The 14,352-nt window shown below is 39.2% G+C and overlaps 1 pseudogene; it reads right to left on the bottom strand.

Moving 5' to 3' along the window:
* LOC125097306 (myomegalin-like) overlaps nucleotides 1-14,127 on the bottom strand; it is a 91,807-nt pseudogene extending 77,680 nt beyond the window's left edge.
* Nucleotides 14,128-14,352: the final 225 nt, after the last annotated feature.

The following is a 14,352-nucleotide window of genomic DNA, read 5'->3' as shown; positions in this document are numbered from 1 at the left end:
CAGACTGCATAGAGCACTGGGTGTTATACTTAAACAATGAATCTTGGAACACTGTATCAAAAACTAATCATGTATTTTATGGTGACTAACATAACACAATAAAAAAAGAAAGAAAATCAATATGTTTCACAGCTGTCTAAAATGGAAGAAATTTATGAGGGATTAATATTGGTCAATAGTGGTTCTTTCCCTTTATAAACAAAACTACGTCATCATTAGCAGGTGATTGTTTAGTCTTTGTCCACATGGGTCAGTTGCATTTACTAATTGATTATATATACACACACACATACACATAGATAACCATATATACACGTGTATAAATATGTATTTTTTAAGGTTCACTTGTTTTAAGGAGAGGGAGGGGAAGTTTAAGGGGGGAGGGGCAAAAGGAAAGGAACAGAGAGAATCTGAAGAAAAAAAGTCACTGGCGCATGTACATAATCCCATCCAACACACTCTTACCCATATCCATATACTCATGCACAGACACTATTATACACATTTGCATATATTTGGACTTGTACACATTAAAAAAAACTCTTGTAAATTCATATGTTCTTATAAAGAACCATATATTCCTGATTTCTGTTTAGAGAATCAGAATAAAAATTTCACTTAGCCAGAGGTCAGCAAAATATGACCTATAGGAAAAATCCAACCCAGTCGCTGATTTTATAAATGAAGGTTTATGGAAATACAGTCTGAATAGTTATCTTGTGTATTATTTACGGCTGCTTTCATACTATAACTACAGAATAGATATAGGACAAACCCATAAATAATTACAATCTAGCCATTTAAAGAAAAAGCCAGATCTAGAACAAAAATCTTTATGTGTGGGGAAACAGAAAATTCTATTTGTAACCTATTCTTTTTTCTTCTTTTTATTTATTTATTTATTTATTTTATTATATTTTTAATCATTTTTTTATTTATTTTCTGCACAACAGTATTCATTGTTTTTGTACCACACCCCGTGTTCCATGCAGTCCATGCCCTCTCCAATACCCACCACCCGGTTCCCCCCAACCTCTCATCCCCACACCTCTTCAAACCCTTCAGATTGTTTTTCAGAGTCCATGGTCTCTCATTGTTCACCTCACCTTCCAATTTCCCTCAACTCCCTTCTCCTCTCTCACTCCCCTTGTCCTCCATGCTATTTGTTATGCTCCGCAAATAAGTGAAACCATAGGATAATTGACTCTCTCTGCTTGACTTATTTCACTCAGCATAATCTCTTCCAGTCCCGTCCATGTTGCTACAAAAGTTGGGTATTCATCCTTTCTGATGGAGGCATAATACTCCATAGTGTATATGGACCACACCTTCCTTATCCATTCGTCCGTTGAAGGGCATCTTGGTTCTTTCCACAGTTTGGTGACCGTGGCCATTGCTGCTATAAACATTGGGGTACAGATGGCCCTTCTTTTCACTACTTCTGTATCTTTGGGGTAAATACCCAGTAGTGCAATGGCAGGGTCATAAGGAAGCTCTATTTTTAATTTCTTGGGGAATCTCCACACTGTTCTCCAAAGTGGCTGCACCAACTTGCATTCCCCACCAACAGTGGAAGAGGGTTCCCCTTTCTCCACATCCCCTCCAACACATGTTGTTTCCTGTCTTGCTAATTTTGGCCATTCTAACTGGTGTAAGGTGATATCTCAATGTAGTTTTTTTTTTTTTTTAATTTTTTTATTTTTTTTAAGCATAACAGTATTCATTATTTTTGCACCACACCCAGTGCTCCATGCAATCCGTGCCCTCTACAATACCCACCACCTGGTGCCCCCAACCTCCCACCCCCCACCCCTTCAAAATTCTCAGATCGTTTTTCAGAGTCCATAGTCTCTCATGGTTCACCTCCCCTTCCAATTTCCCTCAACTCCCTTCTCCTCTCCATCTCCCCTTGTCCTCCATGCTATTTGTTATGCTCCATTTGAATCTCCCTGATGGCTAGTGATGATGAACATTTTTTCATGTGTCTGATAGCCATTTGTATGTCTTCATTGGAGAAGTGTCTGTTCATATCTTCTGCTCATTTTTTGATATGATTATCTGTTTTGTGTGCGTTGAGTTTGAGGAGTTCTTTATAGATCCTGGATATCAACCTTTTGTCTGTACCATCATTTGCAAATATCTTCTCCCATTCCATGGGTTGCCTCTTGGTTTTCTTGACTGTTTCCTTTGCTGTGCAGAAGCTTTTGATTTTGATGAAGTCCCAAAAGTTTATTTTGGCTTTTGTTTCCTTTGCCTTTGGAGACATATCTTGAAAGAAGTTGCTGTGGCTGATATCGAAGAGATTACTGCCTATGTTCTCCTCTAGGATTCTGATGGATTCCTGTCTCACGTTGAGGTCTTTTATCCATTTTGAGATTATCTTTGTGCATGGTGTAAGAGAATGGTCGAGTTTTATTCTTCTACATATAGCTGTCCAGTTTTCCCAGCACCATTTATTAAAGAGACTGTCTTTTTTCCACTGTATATTTTTTCCTGTTTTGTCGAAGATTATTTGACCATAGGGTTGGGGGTCCAAATCTGGACTCTCTACTCTGTTCCACTGGTCTATGTGTCTGTTTTTATGCCAGTAACATGCTGTCTTGGTGATCACAGCTTTGTAATAAAGCTTGAAATCAGGTAACATGATGCCCCAGTTTTATTTTTGTTTTTCAACATTTCCTTAGCGATTCGGGTTCTCTTCTGATTCCATACAAATTTTTGATTATTTGCTCTAGCTCTTTGAAGAATACCGGTGGAATTTTTATCAGAATGGCATTAAAAGTATAGATTGCTTTAGGCAGTATAGACATTTTAACAAGGTTTATTCTTCTGATCCAAGAGCATAGAAGAGTCTTCCATATATATATATATATTTTTTTTTTAGAAAGAGAGAGACAGAAAGCACACAAGCAGGCAGAGAGGCAGGCAGAGGCGGAGAGAGAGGCAGGCTCCCTGCTGAGCAAGGAGCCAGATGCGGGACTCAATCCCAAGACCCTGGGATCATGACCTGAGCCGAAGGCAGAGGCCTTAACCCACTGAACCACCCAGGCGTCCCGGTCTTCCATCTTTTTGTGTCTTCTTCAATTTCTTTCATGAGTGTTCTATAGTTCCTCGAGTACAGATCCTTTACCTCTTTGGTTAGGTTTATTCCCAGGTATCTTATGGTTCTTGGTGCTACAGTAAATGGAATTGATTCTCTAATTTCCCTTTCTGTATTTTCATTGTTACTGTATAAGAAAGCCACTGATTTCTGTACATTGACTTTGTATTCTGCCACGTTACTGAATTGCTGTATGAGTTCTGATAGTTTGGGGGTGGAGTCTTTTGGGTGTTCCATATAAAGAATCATGTAATCTGTGAAGAGAGAGAGTTTGACTTCTTCATGGCCAATTTGGATACCTTTTATTTCTCTTTGTTGTCTGATTGCTGTTGCTAGGACTTCTAATACTATGTTGAATAAGAGTGGTGTGAGTGGGCACCCTTGTCGTGTTCCTGATCTCAACGGGAAGGCTGCAAGCTTTTTCTCATTGAGGATGATATTTGCTGTGGGTTTTTCATAGATAGATTTGTTGAAGTTCAGGAATGTTACCTCTATCCCTATACTTTGAAGTGTTTTAATCAGGAACGGATGCTGGATTTTGTCAAATGCTTTTTCTGCGTCAACTGAGAGGACCATGTGGTTCTTCTGTCTTTTCTTATTAATTTGTTCTATCACATTGATTGATTTGCGAATGTTGAGCCATCATTGTAGCCCAGGAATGAATCCCACCTGGTAATGTTGATAATCTTTTTTTTTAAGATTTTTATTTATTTATTTCACAGACAGAGATCACAAGTAGGCAGAGAGGCAGGCAGAGACAAGAGAGAGGGGGAAGCAGGCTCCCTGCTGAGCAGAGAGCCCTATGTGGGGCTTGATCCCAGGGTCCTGGGATCATGACCTGAGCCGAAGGCAGAGGCTTTAACCCACTGAGCCACCCAGGCGCCCCTGTTGATAATCTTTTTAATGTGCTGTTGGGTCCTGTTTGCTAGTATCTTGTTAAGAATCTTAGCATCCATATTCACCAGTGATATTGGTCTGAAATTCTCCTTTTTGGTAGGTACTTTGCCTGGTTTGGGGATCAGGGTAATGCTGGCTTCATAGAAAGAGTCTGGAAGTTTTCCTTCTGCTTCAATTTTTTGAATGAAAAGAGAGATCACAACTAACACCAAGGAAGTAGAAACAATCATCAGAAGTTATTATCAACAGTTATATACCAATAAGCTAAGCAACCTAGATGAAATGGATGCATTCCTGGAAAACTATAAACTCCCAAAATTGAACCAGGATGAAATCGGTAACCTAAATAGACCGATATCTAGTAACGAGATTGGAGCAGTGATCAAAAACCTCCCAAAAAACAGGAGCCCAGGACCTGACAGATTCCCTGGGGAATTCTACCAAACTTTCAAAGAACAAATAACACCTATTCTTCTGAAGCTGTTTCAAAAAATTGAAGCAGAAGGAAAACTCCCAGACTCTTTCTATATAGATAATTTTTCTACCTATTTACCATCACAGTGAGATGTCCAGTACATCAAATTCCAAAATAACCTTCTAACCTGAACTTTTTGATACATACACCTGTGTTTTTCTTTTGCATTTCTATTTTTTTAAATTTCTTTTTATTTATTTTAGTTTAGTTTAGTCTAGTTTATTCCTTTTTTACTTTTATTTTCTAATGTTCATATAGAGTTAAACTTTAAGGTAAACCCCTTTCCCCAATCAATGTTACCCCTATAGGGGGGTTAATCCCCCTTTATCTTAGGAAAGTTGAGTCATTTAACAAAGATATCAAGATACATCCAGGAAGAATCAAAAAACCTTCCTCACCCACACTGAGAATTTATAACCATTCTGCCATCTTTTTCTTCCACCAATGTTTCTGTGTTTTTGTGTTTGTCCTGATAGTATATAAATCTTACACTGGGGGATCTTTTAGACGAGGTTCTTCCTTTATTTGCATATATTTTTTTTCTCTTGTCATATACTTTTATCAGTCTTTTTGTTTGTCTGTTTTTGTTTGTATACTTCATCAATCTTCCCTTGGGGCCCATTTGGGCTGAATCTTCTCTTTTATCTTCCCTTTCTTTCCTGTCTCTCTCTCTCTCTTTTTTTTTCTTTTTCTTTTCTTTTTTCTCTCTTTTGGGTGGGTAATCCTGATTGCTCAGAAGCGTTCCAGGGTGCACCTTGACTGCACCACGGTCAATACATCCAGCTATATCTGATCAGCCATCTCTCTCCAAAATGACTAGGAGGAGTATTGGAGGCTATGGCATGGTTGGAGTCAAGGATCAAACCAGGCCCTGACTTTTGTCTCCTTCAAAGTCTGGATACCTTGACAAGGTTAAGGATGGGAAAGTTGAGTAACACTGAGAAAGGGTCTGTGCTATGTGTTGTGCACTCGCCTACGTGACTTCCCACATGCTCTCCCTATAGAAGGGAACAATATGGTCAGTGTCATGAATTCTTAGTTGGTCCTTGTTGTTCTGTAGCTCCCATAACCCACTCCTGGTTGATTGTCTTGCTAATGGATTTAGCCGAAACTACCTGGCATCATGAGGTTTGCTTGCAGTTAATGTAAGGTTGTTATAGAAACTTGCAGTCATCTGACTAGGTACTGATGTATTACTCCTCCTATTGTGGTCTGCCTTATAAATGATTGTAAGATGTGGAATAAAATCGGCACTGTTGGACATCCTCCTCAGTGTCCCTCCTACCACCATCTCTTTGTCTCTTAATTTCTGTTCACCATCCTCTCACCCTCACGTTCCCTGGTCGATTTGTTGCACTGGCCGTGGCAAGGAGGAATGCCCAACAGAAGAAAAATACAGAGGATGGGCCTTCTGCAACAGAGCTAACAGCTATCAACATAGACAATATGTCGTAAAGAGAATTCAAGCTAACAATTATCCAGGCAATAGCTAGGTTGGAGAAAGCCATGGATGACCAAACGGAATTGATTAGGGCCGAACTAAAAGCAACCAGGGATGATGTTCACAATGTTAGGGCAGAGCTGAAAGCTACCAGGGATGAGGTTCACAAAGCTCTCAATGAGTTCCAATCTAATCTAAATTCTCTAAAACCTAGGGTAATTTACAGAAGATAGCATTAGTGATGTGGAGGACAAACAGATAGAAAGGATCAGGAGGAAGCCTGGAAAAAACAGCTTAGAAGCCATGAAAACAAAATCAGGGAAACAAATGATGCCATGAAACGTTCCAACATCAGAATTATTGGAATTCCTGAAGGGGAGGAGAAAGAAATAAGTCTAGAAGATATAGTGGAAGAAGTTCTTCATGAAAATTTTCCCAATCTCGTAAATGGAAACAGCGTTCATGTACTAGAGGCCAAACGGTCTCCACCCAAGATTATAGATTCCATAAAAACATCAAGGCACCTGTTACTCAAATTGACGAATCATAATTGTAGATATAATCTCTTGAAAGATGCTAGGACAAAGAGGCTCCTAACTTACAGAGGAAAGCCCATCAGAATAACGTCATACCAGTCCACAGAGACCTGGCAAGCCATAAAGGGCTAGCGAGATATATTCAGGGCAGTAAATGAGAAGAACATGCAGCCAAGGATACTTTATTCAGCAAGACTGACAATCAAAATAGATGGAGAAATAAAGAGTTCCCAAGACTGGCAAGGCTTAAAAGACTATGCAACCACCAAGCTGACACTGCAGGAAATATTAAGAGGAGTTCTATAAAAGAGGAAAAATCCTAAGAATATCATTGAACAGAAATATAGAGACAATCTACAGAAAGAAAGACTTCAAAGTTAACACGATGTCAATAAAAACGATCTATCAATAATCACTCTCAATGTGAATGGCCTAAATGCGCCCATAAAATGACAGAGGGTTGCAGATTGGATAAAACGAAAGGACCCATCCATATGTTGTCTACAAGAGACCCATTTTGAGCCTAAGGATACAGCCAGACTGAAAGTGAAGGGATGGAGAAGCATCTTTCATGCCAATGGGCCTCAAAAGAAGGCTGGGGTAGTGATTCTCATATCAGACAAATTAGAATTTAAACTAAAGACTGTAGTCAGAGATACAGAATGACACTACATCATTCTAAAAGGGACTATCCACCAAGATGATCTAACAATTGTAAATATCTATGCCCCAATATGGGAGCAGCCAACTACATAAGAAAACTATTAATTGAGATTAAGAGTCATATTGATATGAATACATTAATAGTAGGAGATCTTAACATGCCTCTCTCAGAAATAGACAGATCATCGAAGCAGAAAACCAATAAAGAAACAAGAGCATTGAATGACACATTGGACCAGATGGACCTCATAGATAGATACAGAACATTCCACCTTCAAACAACAGAATACTCATTCTTCTCAAGTGCACATGGAACCTTCTCAAGAATAGACCACATACTGGGTCACAAATCAGGACTCAACTGATACGAAAAGACTGAGATTATTCCCTGCATATATTCAGATCACAATGCTTTGAAACTGGAGCTCAATCACAAGGAAAAGTTCCAAAGGAACTCAAACACCTGGAAGCTAAAGACCACCTTGCTTAAGAATGCTTGGATCAACCAGGAGATCAAAGAAGAACTGAAACAATTCATGGAAACCAATGAGAATGAAGACACTTTTGTCCAAAACCTATGGGATAAAGCAAAGGCGGTCCTAAGAGGGGAATACATAGCCATCCAAGCCTCCCTCAAAAAAATTGAAAAATCCAGAACACATTAGCTGTCTCTATACCTTAAAGAACTGGAGAATCAGCAACAAATCAAACCAACTCCACACATAAGAAGGGAAATAATCAAGATTAGAGCTGAGATCAATGAGGTAGAAACCAGATATACAGTAGGACGTATCAATGAAACTAGAAGCTGGTTTTTTGAAAGAATCAATAAGATCGATAAACCATTGGCCACACTAATCCAAAAGAAAAGAGAGAAAGCCCAAATTCATAAAATTCTGACTTAAAAGGGAGAGATCACAACTAACACTAAGGAAGTAGAAACAATCATCAGAAGTTATTATCAACAGTTATATGCCAATAAGCTAAGCAACCTAGATGGAATGGATGCATTCCTCGAAAACCATAATCTCCCAAAATTGAACCAAGAGGAAATTGACAACATGAATAGACCAATATCTAGTAATGAGATTGAAGCCGTGATCAAAAACCTCCCAATAAACAAGAGCCCAGGACCTGATGGATTCCCTGGGGAATTCTACAAAACTTTCAAAGAACAAATAACACCTATTCTCCTGAAGCTGTTTCAAACAATTGAACTGGAAGGAAAATTTCCAGACTCTTTCTATGAAGACAGCATTACCCTGATCCCCAAACCAGGCAAAGACCCTACCAAAAAGGAGAATTTCAGACCAATATCCCTGATGAACATGGATGCTAAGATTCTCGGCAAGATCCTAGCAAACAGGATCCAACAGCACATTTAAAAGATTATCAACATGACCAGGTGGGATCCATTCCTGGGCTACAAGGATGGTTCAACATTCACAAATCAATCAGTGTGATAGAACAAATTAATAAGAAAAGAAAAAGAACCACATGGTCCTCTCAATTGATGCAGAAAAAGCATTTGACAAAATCCAGCATCCATTCCTGATTAAAACACTTCAAAGTATAGGGATAGAGTGAACATTCCTGAAGTTCATAAAATCTATCTATGAAAGACCCACAGTAAATATCATCCTCAATGAGAAAAAGCTTGCAGCCTTCCCGTTGAGATCAGGAACACGACAAGGATGCCCACTCTCACCACTCTTGTTCAACATAGTATTAGAAGTCCTAGCAACAGCAATCAGACAACAAAGAGAAATAAAAGGTATCCAAATTGGCCATGAAGAAGTCAAACTCTCTCTCTTCGCAGATGACATGATTCTTTATATGGAAAACCCAAAAGACTCCACCCCCAAACTACTAGAACTCATATAACAATTCAGCAATGTGGCAGAATACAAAGTCAATGTACAGATATCAGTGGCTTTCTTTTTTTTTTCATAATACTTTATATTAATCAGAGCCTTTTAACAAAGGTTACCTAACATTAACATTGTGCAGTGGGTAAGACATATGTTATCATTTCCACTAGAAAGAAAGGGAAAATAGATACAAAAAAAGGCAAGTGACTTATGTAAAGTTATCCAATAAATTGATGGTTAAGCTGTCTTCCCACAGTTACAGAAATGTTTTTTTAAAGGGCTGGCTGGTCCTTGCTCTCTTTTTTGGGGTGCAAGGGAGAGCAAATAAATTTAATTTTTTTAAACAAATACACCAAAGAGGGAAGCCTGGGTGGCTCCGTCGGTAAGCGTCTGAATCTTATATATATATATATATATATGTATATATATATATATATATACATATATATATATATATATATATATATCATTTTTTAAATTTATTTTCAGCATAACAGTATTCATTGTATTTGTACCACACCCAGTGCTCCATGCAATCCATGCCCTCTCTAATACCCACCGCCTGGTTCCCCCAACCTCCCACCCCCCCACCTCTTCAAACACTTCAGATTGTTTTTCAGAGTCCATAGACTATCAGTGGCTTTCTTATACACTAACAATGAAAATACAGAAAGGGAAATTAGAGAATCAATTCCATTTACTATAGCACCAAGAACCATAAGATACCTGGGAATCAACCTAACCAAAGAGGTAAAGGATCTGTACTCGAGTAATTACAGAAAACTCATGAAAGAAATTGAAGAAGACACAAAAAGATGGAAGTCCATTCCATGCTCTTGGATTGGAAGAATAAACATTGTTAAAATGTCCATACTACCTAGAGCAATCTACACTTTTAATGCCATTCCGATCAAAATTCCACCAGTATTTTTCAAAGAGCTAGAGCAAATAATACAAAAATTTGTATGGAATCAGAAGAGAACCCGAATCGTTAAGGAAATGTTGAAAAACAAAAATAAAACTGGGGCATCACGTTGCCTGATTTCAAGCTTTACTACAAAGCTGTGATCACCAAGACAGCATGGTACTGGCATAAAAACAGAAACATAAACCAGTGGAACAGAGTAGAGAGCCCAGATATGGGCCCTCAACTCTATGGGCAAATAATCTTCAACAAAACTGGAAAAAATATACAGTGAAAAAAGAAATTCTCTTCAATAAATGGTGCTGGGAAAACTGGGTAGCTATATGTAGAAGAATGAAACTCGACCATTCTCTTACACCAAACACAAAGATAAACTCAAAATGAATAAAAGACCTGAACATGAGACAGGAATCTGTCGGAATCCTAGAGAAGAATATAGGGAGTAACCTCTTCGATATCAGCCACAGCAACTTTTTTTTTTTTTAAAGAAGGTGGAGAGATTTTTTTCTTATCACAAGTAGGCAGAGAGTCAGGCAGAGAGAGAGGGGGAAGCAGGCTCCCTGCCGAGCAGAGAGTCTGATGCGGGGCTCAATCTCAGGACCCTGAGATCATGACCTGAGCTGAAGGCAGAGGCTTAACCCACTGAGCCACCCAGGTGCCCCCACAGCAACTTCTTTTAAGATAGGTCTCCAAAAGCAAAGGAAACAAAAGCGAAAATGAACTTTTGGGACTTCATCAAGATCAAAAGCTTCTGCACAGCAAAGGAAACAGTCAAGAAAACAAAGAGGCAACCCACGGAATGGGAGAAGATATTTGCAAATGATGGTACAGACAAAAGGTTGATATCCAGGATCTATAAAGAACTCCTCATACTCGTTTCTTTTTAAGGATGTTGTCTGAACATATTAATAAGAACAATATATGAAATATATGAAAGGTAAAATAAAGGAAGGCTATACCCACGACAGTGAAGTTCAACTAGAGTTCCAGCAAAATAGAAATGGTAACTTGGTATGTGCACTAAGGAGACCCTGAAATACAACATTAAAATAAGAACATAAGTTGTGTGACATCTAAAGGAAAAATAGTCTTGAAGAAAAGGAACCAATTAGATACCAAAAAGTATGTATGGAACAAATAGTCCACACTAAAGAAAGCCTTTTACTTCAGTCATAAGGATGGCATAAAGGTGAAATAGAAAATCTGGAAAAAATACAATCCTGATTTGAATATAAACTAACTGTAACAAATCACACCTTTGAGACCTTGATGATGAGTAAGAAGAAAGAATCCATTTCAAGAACATATGAGTTCCATTCTTGATTAGCTCAGAGCTAGGACACTGACCCATAGATCGGGACACTGCTGCCTATGAAAGTACCATGGTTCTAAGTCATAGAATTTTAACATTTATTGTTTTTCATCTTGGCTGGAAATGTCAATATTCAGCAGCGTAAATTTTAGTCAACCTAGGCAACATGAAAATAAAGATTATAACTGCCCGAAGAGGATTGATGGGAAGGAGAAAGAATTGCAGATGGAGGAATTGTCTTCATCTGAGAGGCAAATCAAGAGGCAGCATGTTAGCCAGTTAGGAAAAAAAAATAGAAGTTGCAACATATCTTTTAAATATACCAGAAGTAAAAAATTTTAAATGATACGAGTAGTGACAGGATGGTGAATTGGATCTGCACTCTTAGCCATCCTAGCTGTAAGTCATGAGAAAATTTCTAAAGATAAATAAAGAACACAGACCATGTTACTCAGTGATAAGAAGGTAACAGATTTGTGTGAAGTAGTATGGGACTGGGCTAGGACTCCAGCTTTCAATTATGATCCCCCACTATTTTGTGCCATGTATATACCCATTGTTGTATATTAAATATGAAAAAACAAATCAATATACCGTATACATATCTGTTTTTAAATTTTAATTATGAAATTAATAATGTTAGCAGACGCTCTGCTGAGCATCGAGTTTGATGCGGGGCACAATCTCAGGACCCTGAGATCATGACCTGAGCCGAAGGCAGAGGCTTAACCCACTAAGCCACCCAGAAGCCCCAAAAGTGAGTTTTCTCATGACACCAGATGGGCTAAATAGAAAGCAAACCTTCTGCATGGGAACATTCTATTCTAGAACACTTCATTTCTCACTTCTCTCTACTGCCAACCCAGCGGGTGAGTGCAAATAGGCACATGCCACTTAGATGTGACTACAATGTCATCTCTTCAAGTCCTTTTCAGAAGGCAGCCTTTCAATGAATTTTAACACAAAGTGTGCAAAATGTGTTAGTTTACTAACTCTACTTTTGTCATACATTGGCTACCTCTTTCATATCTAGAGACTAGATATTATAAAATTAGGACCTACTTGTCTAGTATATATAGAAATTATACAGCCAAGTTAAATGCACATGACATATAAGGCAATGGATAAGCTGAAATTTCCTAGTACACACTAGCCAAGCATCTTTTGCAATTTCTTCCCTCCCACTTCCCTCAAACCAAGGAACAAGTACACTGTTCAGAGAGGTGGTTTAGAAATTCCACTTCCAAAGATAATATTTCCCATCCGTTCTTAAAAGCTATTTATAGGAAGCATTACCCTACTTTTAAATACATCAAGTATTTCTAAATAACTAGAAAGACTAGATATTTCATATAGGTACTTGTCCACTATGTACACAACAGCACTGTTAAATAAAATTGTACACACCTAACAATGGATATAATCGGAGGTATCTTCTAAATACGACCATTATTTTGGACTAAATTATTCTCTCCCTCACTTTCTTCTCTCCACCACAAATCCAGTAGACAAGTACAGGCAATTGTAATGTTTAAAGGTGGTTGAACAAATTCATATCCAAGTCATTTATAGAAGAAATGCTTTCCTTTGAATGTCAATGATGCATGTCAATTAGCATGTGCTAATTTTACTAATTTGTCATACACTGCCAACCTCTTTAAGATCTAGAAAGACTAGATGATGAAAATTAGGACTCATTTGTCTAGTATATACACTATATACACACCTAAGTAAACCAAAATGCTGGAACATAAAGGACAATGGTTAATCTTCCCTCACTATAAACACACTGGCAGAGCTCTCCTCCCTCCTCCTTTGAACCAGTGCACAAACAGAACGTGTACTATTCAAAAAGGTGTTTTGGCCATTCCCCCGAAATTAAAGAGCATTCCATATGAATGTTAACGAAAAGATATTTATTAGAATGTCTTTTTACTACCTCTATTTTCAACACCTATCAGGCACTTCAGAGTATCTGGAAAGAGTAGATATTTCAAAAATGTACTTAGCATTGTCATCTATATATACAATAGTTGAGGGATAAAATGCAGACACAAAACAATGATTGTAATATGAAAATATCTTCTAAATATGAGCAGTCTGGCACAGAACCTTCTTTTCTTCCTCCTCAAGGTCGTCTACCTCATGTCCTCTTAACCACTGAACAAATGTGGATGTGTGTTGCTCCTGATGTCCCTTCAAGAGGTGGTCTAGCAATTCCATTTCAAAGTCATTTTCAAAAGACATTTATTTTCTATGATTTAAAAAAAAATAAGCATTTACAAGATGTGTGATTTTTCTAACTCTACTTTATCATATGTCGCAACCTCTTTACATCTAGAAGGCCTAGATGTGGCAAAAGTTTTCCTTTGAAAGGTTGGGCAGTGGGGAGCTGAGCGCAGCTTTTTCATATTATGTACACAGGCCTTCTAAAAACGGCCAGTAAATCTTCCCAAAGGGTAGTCTTCCCATTGGCCAAACGCTGTAGGTAATTCTCCCATGTCGATCTTCCAACATCAATGTTTGGTGGAATGAAGACCAACTGTCTGTGGCCCATTAACCATTCCACCCATCCTTCTGGGCCCGTTAGGGCCTCTGTCCACCATTCTCCATGGAAGGTGAGGTTTTGTCCAGTGGGGACGGAGCGGTCTTCCCAGGGCCGGACTTATGGGGCTGCAAGGCCCAAAGGTGGCAGAGCTAGCGTCCCCACAGACCCACCTTCTCAGACTCTTGATAGCCCAGTGGGCGGCATTCTCCTGGCCTCCATTCTTCTTGCTCCTCTACACCCGACGTCCAAAGGCACCGCACGCCCGGGGGCTTGGGCAGGGGCTTTGCGGAGGCCCTGCAGAGTTGCGCCGGAGGCGTAGGCAGCAGGCGAGGTCTGGGCCCCCTAGAGGCCACCGCCATCCGTGCCAAGGTGGGGTCGGGGTGCAGAGAAGCTCACAGCTGCTTCAGTCTGGGCCTGGCCGGTGGGCGGCCATGGCGAGGGCGCTGGGTCTCTGCAGGTCACAACCCACGACCTGTCCCCAGGCCCCGACTTTCACCCTCTGGCCTCACGCTGCAGGGCCTGGAGGTCTCTGGGATCCATGGGCGCGCTGCTTTTCTCACCTCGCTCTCTGCTGGAACTAGAAA

This window comes from Lutra lutra, chromosome 4, assembly GCF_902655055.1.
Source record: "Lutra lutra chromosome 4, mLutLut1.2, whole genome shotgun sequence".
Classification (NCBI taxonomy): Eukaryota; Metazoa; Chordata; class Mammalia; order Carnivora; family Mustelidae; genus Lutra; species Lutra lutra.
Note: the sequence above shows the minus strand (reverse complement) of the source record. Positions and strands in the feature narration are given on the sequence as shown.